Source organism: Callorhinus ursinus, unplaced genomic scaffold, assembly GCF_003265705.2.
Source record: "Callorhinus ursinus isolate GAN/ISIS: 27379988/994484 unplaced genomic scaffold, GSC_fseal_2.0 scaffold37, whole genome shotgun sequence".
NCBI classification, from domain to species: Eukaryota; Metazoa; Chordata; class Mammalia; order Carnivora; family Otariidae; genus Callorhinus; species Callorhinus ursinus.
This window is the reverse complement of record NW_027397099.1, coordinates 6680706-6687874: the sequence shown is the minus strand read 5'-3', so window position 1 is coordinate 6687874 and position 7169 is coordinate 6680706. Positions and strand designations below refer to the sequence as shown.

General features: G+C 39.0%; 1 protein-coding gene across 2 annotated transcripts in view; it reads left to right on the top strand.

The window, feature by feature from the left end:
• Positions 1-7169, top strand: part of CBFB (core-binding factor subunit beta) — a 56022-nt gene that overhangs the window by 46306 nt on the left and 2547 nt on the right. The gene's annotated exons all lie outside the window — the stretch shown is intronic.

Genomic DNA, 7169 nt, shown 5'->3' with positions numbered 1-7169 from the left:
TATCTTCTTCTTTTTTTTTTCTTAACATATATTGCATTATTTGTTTAGAGGTACAGATCTGTGATTCAACAGTCTTGCACAATTCATAGCGCTCACCATAGCACATACCCCCCCCCGTGTCTATCACCCCCCCCCCCCCCCCCCCCCCCCCCCCCCCCCCGACTCCAGCAACCCTCAGTACATTGCTTCAATTAAATACTTAAGTCCATGTCATGAGACCACTTCCAAGGTTTTTGAGATTATCGAGCTGCTACCTTTCAGAGGCAATAGCAGCTTATTATTAATTTGGCAAGTGAAAAACTATAGTGAAATGAAGAAACTTTATAGTAGTAACCTTGTTGAAATACTGTTAAATCTTTGGTATACAACAAAATGGTCTGTAAAAGCTACATAACACTGTGTATAATATCTTTACCCTCTGGGTAGTTTTTAAAAAGGAGTACATGCACATATTTGTCTCTCTTTAGTAGGAAATGTAGGAAACTAACTGAAAACTGTGGAGGGGAATCTGGTATCTGGGGGCCACATGGGAGGGTGATTACTTTTCACTGTTTATCTTTTAGACCTTTTGAATTTTGTAGCCTGTATATCTGTTAGTGTTAACACAAAATGATGGAAGTAGAAGATTCTAGAACTTACTATCTATATCTCTGGCATATAGGTTTTTTCTAAAAATGTGAAATCCTTCATTTGAAATTTTATAGAGAACCCCCGTGTATATGGTAGATAAAAGGGGTACTGCTCTGGGTGAAGCAGGGGTGGGAATTACTCTGATTTCCTTCTGTAGTCCCTGGGGTGTTTTCATGGAACCCAGTAGCTGACAATGTAACTTAAGAACCTTTGATGTAGTAAAATGACCATGAGGTTTGTAATAGATTGCTCTGGTTTTAAATCCTGTCTCTCCTATTTGTTGTCTTGTGACATTAGGAAAGTTACGTATCCTTGTGAGCCTCATCTGTAAAATCAGGGCTAAGGTCCTACCTCCCAGGTTGCTGCCAGCATAGTATCTGACTCTTAAATGGGCTCACTTCCTCTTTCTGTTCACTTTGGCTCACAATGTATCTGGAGTGGCAGTAAAAGCAGGCATATCCTAACTTCAGAATGTGAAAATCCAGAGATATTTTGCCAAGATATTTTATATTCTGGTATTGGTTGTTTTGTTTGTTTGTTTTTGGTTTGGTTTTTAATAACAGTAAAGGGTTTTGAATTTTTCTGGGTTCTGTTAGAAGTGGAGGTAGTGGTTACCCAGGGGGTGAGTAGTGACGAGGGAGAGGGGAGAGCACAAGGGGAACTTCCCAAGCTTGGGTGGTATTATATTGCTTGATCTGTGTGCTAGTTACATGGGTGTGTTCATTTAATGGGAAATTCATGAAGTTACATATTTATGATCTGTGCACTATCCTGTATTTTAATAAAAAATTAGACATTAAAAAAGAAAAAATAATCAAATTTCTTCTGTGAAGTGCCTGCCCATTGCTATTTGTTGCCACATAGTAGTGGCCAAGTGCCTTTTTACCTGGGATTCCTTCCCTGATTTGAAAATGTTGATGCATTACTGATGGCAGTTCTCTTCATCTGTGTAACTGTAATTCAAATGCCTTACTTTGGGATTTTCTGAAAAACTGAGGTTAATAAAGGACAGAATGAGTGCTGTGGTCATAAATGTATTGGAAAGATGCCTGTGTTATTGATAGCAGCTCATGAACGCTCCCTGTGTCTAGAGACTGTCTTCAGCTTGATTGGCCTCTTCACTTTCTAAAACTGTAACATTGTACTGTTGGCTCTTAATGCAGCCGCATGGTGACAGGGTGCTGAAAGAGATTTTCTCTGTCATTGTGTAGAAAATGCTTTCATCTGGTTAGTTTATAAAGTGTTAGCAAATAAATTCTTATCTTTAATGTCAGAGAATGGGTAAATAATTACTGCTTATTTTACTATAGGCAGTTTTAATACAATTCAGCAAATCATAGGAGAGTTTTAGGTGGAAACTTTTTGGAAATAAAACAGGCAAAAGGCTTTATGTGGTTTTTGTATTTGTGTTTTGTATGTTTTTGGAGCCTTCGATTCTGTGTGGTCCGAGAAAAAAACAATCTCAGCCACTATTTTAAATTCCCGCAGACTTCAGTTTTCAAATCACTTTAACTGTACCAACACTCATTTTTGTGTAAGGACAAATGAACATAAAAAATCTGTCTATACTGGGCCTTCCTAACATGTCTTTTGGGTAAAGGCAATAGATGAGAGTGAAGGGGGAATATAAACTCAGACTTAAGACTGAGAACCGGAAGAGAATTGATGAGGGAGGAAGAGGATACTAGATCTGCCCTCTCCCATACCAAGAAAGAGTGTCTTTGTGGGGCGCCTTGGGGGGCTCAGTCGTTAGGCATCTGCCTTCGGCTCAGGTCATGACCCTGGGGTCCTGGGATCGAGCCCCATGTCATGCTCCCTGCTCAGCAGGAAAGTCTGCTTCTCCCTCTTCCTGTCCCTCTGCTCCTGTGCTCTCTTGCTCGCTCTCTCTCAAATAAGTAAAATCTTTTTTTAAAAGAAGTCTTTGTTCTCTATCATAGGAGATGCAAGCTTCATTAAAATTTATTTTGTCCTAACCTTGTTTTAGTTTGTAAAAATTACATCTTATTGACAGGATGCAGGGTTGTTTTTTTTTTAACATTTCAAATGTTCACACACATATATTGGGAGGTGATGAGCAGCTTTGTTGTAATAATGACAGTGTGAGTACTTCTATATGCCAGGCAGTATACACTACAGTATTTGTTTCACATTTGGTTCTTAAAACACTGAGGCTGAAAGAGAATAAGAAACTTGTCTAAGATCACATAGCTGAAGTGGTAGAGCCATCCCAGTCTACATCTGGAAATGTAGATTATTTCCACTATCTTTTTTATTTTGAAATAACACTTTATATGTAAAGTTTTCCTGAAGTTGTATACTTTATAAGAACTATATTTTTTGACATGCCTGTTAGACCAGCTCTTGCAGTCTCCTTACCTGACAGGTGTTTATGATTGTCTGCTGACCTGGTTTTTACCTTTTTGCATTTGGAGAAAGGACACTCCCTTCTGTCATATTAGGACTTAAAATTTCTGCTTTGTGACTCCTCCAGCTTTAGCAGTTGTGACCAGCTAATGATGAAACCTTGGGGAATCACTTAACCTTCTTGGCTTCAGGCTCACAGTGTGTAAGATTAGAGTTGAGCTAAATCTCTTATGTACTTTGCCACTCTAAAATTCTGTAATTCTGTGCTCTGACATTTAGTCAAGCGTCAGACATAAAGTGTAAGGACAGTGTTTGAACATAGTATATTATACTCAGTAAGTTGGAGCTATTTTTAAGTATTAGAACATTTTCTCGTGAAGAGTTTTCAACAGTTTGATAATCTTGATAACAAAAGAATGGAAATCAACCAAAAGAAGTTTTATTCATTTTCATTTGGGCATCCCTGCTCTTGGCTACTTCTGCACAGCCCTGACCAGGAGTGCCGGGTGACTGTTTTTGTCACTCTATTTTGGGCTCATCTCATGACTGCCTCCTCAAAACTGGATTTGCCATGTTTCTGGACAATAGTATGTTGAAAGAAAGAAAGAAAACAGGAGCAACTGGTAGTAAGAGGTCTGTAGTAAAATGTCTAGATTAGGGGCACCTGGGTGGCTCAGTCTGTTGGGCATTTGCCCTCTGCTCAGGTCATGATCCCAGGATCCTAGGATCGAGCCCCACATCTGGGCTCCCTGCTCAGCTGGGAGCCTGCTTCTCCCTCTCCCTCTGCCACTCCCCCTGCTTGTGCTGTCTTGCTCTCTCTCTCAAATAAATCTTTTTTAAAATATCTAGATTAATTCTTTATAAATATATATATTTTAAAGATTATATTTATTTGTCAGAGAGAGAGAACACAGGCAGGGGGAGTGGCAGGCAGAGGGAGAGAAGCAGGCTCCCCACTGAGCAAGGAGCCCGATGTGGGACTCGATCCCAGGACCCTGAGATCATGACCTGAGCTGAAGGCAGATGCTTACCGACTAAGCCACCCAGGCGTCCCAGATTCCTTATAAATATTAAAAACAGATTTATATTCTGAACAGGCTTGTGGGTGTCTGCTTTATATTAAACCCCTATTCTGAAATAGCTGTTAATAAGTTAGAATCAAGGGCCCATGTGGATTGACAGAGGAAAATAAACTAGAAATCATGGACTTTATGCTTTTATAATAATCAGGTTCAGAGAGTTTGTTAGCCACCATCTAGTCTAGCCAATTACTCAGAATTCCTTCTAAAACATCTTGCTTTCGTTAGAAAGATCATCCAGTTGCTGAATACCAGTCCTGTGGAAGCTATGTCACTGAACCTAAGTCTGTTTCTGTGTTTGTTTCCTTCATGTGACAGTCTGTACATCTTCCCTCCGAACAGTGAATTTCCTCCCAGTCTCCCAGCTCTTATTCCTCCCTCTTCTGCTCTCACCCTCCGTTGAGGTCCTTCCCCAGCTCTCTCATTTGTCGTATTTTTGCTTTTCCTTCACAGTGTCTTCCATTACATCTTCCTAATTCCTTCTTCACAGTGTAAATAAACTGCAAACACAAGTAAATAACAAGACTTTACTCTTCTCTATGCCTTGACCAAAATACATTTTAAACAAATAAACCCACAGCAACTTTGGCACAGCCATGAACAGAAGGGAGAACTCCAGCTGCTGATTACTACTTATGAAGGCCATCGCTCACTTGAAGTCATCCTATTATTATTTTTTTTAAAGATTTTATTTATTTGACACACAGAGAGATAGCGAGAGAGAGAGAGGGAGAGAGCACAAGCAGGGGGAGCGGCAGGCAGAGGGAGAAGCAGGCTTCCTGCACGAGCAGGGAGCCCGATGTGGGGCTCGATCCCAGGACCCTGGGGTCATGACCTGAGCCGAAGGCAGCGGTTTAACCAACTGAGCCACCCAGGCGCCCCTCATCCCATTATTATTAAAGTAATTTGAAAATTACTCTTATCCCAAGACAAAAGCTGAAATATCCTTTTGACAAAATATTATTGGTAGGTTAATAGTGTTTTGTAAATATATAAATAGGATTGATTTTTCTCAGTGTTTCTTCATTGCTCAGCCCCTTTCTAATCTTCATTGACTGAACCCAGATGCTTATATCACCATCTGTGATTTTGCAGAATTGATCTGTCCTTATACTACATTTAGCATTGATTTTGTATGGAACTTAAAGTGTTTTTTTTGTTTTTGGGTGGGTGGTTGTTTTTTGGTTTTGTTTTTGGGGTGGGTTTTCTTTTTTTATGAATATGCATTCCATAGCTTTTTCAGTTCATACCATACAGCATAACTTTAACATGACTAGTAATTGAAAGAAATATGCTAAAATTTAGTTAGTGATCAGTATGCTAATAAAAATAATTAAAATCTGCTAGAGGAATGTATCAAAATTTATAAGAGTACAGAAGTTAGTGTTGGGTTTTACTTGATTTGTTTCAAAGTGAACAAGGCAGTGTCCTTTTTATCTAAACAACATAATGCTCTTGAGAAATGACAACATAGCTGGAGCTTCTGACCAAACTTGATCATGCAGTACAAGTGTGACTTGTTGAGATGTTTCTTTGAAGGTCAAGAATGCTTTTTCTTTTGTTTTGTTTTTTTAAGATTGTAGAGACAGTGAGAGAGGGAACACAAGCAGGGGGAGTGGGAGAGGGAGAAGCAGGCTTCCCGCGGAGCAGGGAGCCCGATGCGGAACTCGATCCCAGGACTCTGGGATCATGACCTGAGCCGAAGGCAGACGTTTAATGACTGAGCCACCCAAGCGCCCCAAGAATGCTTTTTCTGTAACAACTGTGTCAGATCTTAAGAACTGAAACCAGAATATTTCGATCTTTGGTTAGATTTGTTTCCGAAAACTGACATAGACAATGAAGAATCTCTTGGTGATTATAATACACCATTCCATTTAGCTAAAGATTGCACAGGTGATTTCACGGTGGTCTCAATTACTGGCAGGTATAATATATCTATTATCAGAGGTGACTACAGACAAGATCCCGATGAAGAATGGTGGTGGCGTGGACTTAGGGTTAGGGGTGGAGGCAGTCAGAAGCACTCAGATTCAGGACATTGTTAATGTAGAGCTGTCAGAGCCCACCATTGAGTGTGAGAGAAAGAGATGTTAGGGTGACTTCAAGTTTTTTTGCCTGAACTACTGGTAAAATGGACTCACCATTGTCTAACATAGGAAAACCATTGCTAAAAGAACCAGGATCTGTAAACGATCAGATGCTTGTACTTGACTCCCATTTATAGTCACTAAAGAAAGCTTATGGAAGAAACACTCATTGGAATTTGTAAAGAGACTGAGAATTAATGTTGTATGTGGACCAAAGGGGCACTTGTTTAAAGAAAAACTTTATAGTAGCAGTGTCTCACACAGAACCTGTTAGTTGTTAGATGTTCTCTATTAAAAATTTGCGATCGGTAGTTTAACTGGAAATGTTTATTCTAAAGTGAACTTGAAAACCTCAGTGTCTATAATTGGCAAACCTCTTAGTTGTTAATTTTGTCATAAAAATACTTCTGGTTATGTAAGTGGATCAAGGACTGCAATTTTTTCCCCCAGTTTTGCTTTTTTTTTTTTTAAGGTTTTATCTAAATTTATTAAGAATTGCTCTTGGTTTTTTGGGAGGGTTTTGTTTGTTTTCTAAGAATTGCACTTGCTAAGTACTCCAGGTCTTTCTTCCCCCCATATTTATGCAATTATGCAATAAAGGTATCTGTAAAGTACAGTCATGTCCATTATTTCTACTTTGGAGAAATAGAACCTGGCCTTTAACTTCTATGTATATAAACAAAAGCAGTTAAAAATTCTGTTTATTCTTGCTCTTAGATGGTAGCCTCCCTCAAGTGGTTCTTCTTAGTGGAAGCTCTAAGAGCATCCATTTTTGCTTTTGAGACAATACTTTGTCCATAGTAATGATTTTATTACATGAGGTAGAAGTTTTTATTTAAAACTTGTGTGGCAGAGATGGCATACTGTAAGATGAAATTCGCTACATTTTTCAATCATACCATTAGTAGACGGTGTACTTTTGTGTGACTGTAAAATAAACAGTAGCACCTATGTTATAGGTTGCTGGCAGGGTTTTAAGATTTTATTCATTTATTTATTTATTAGA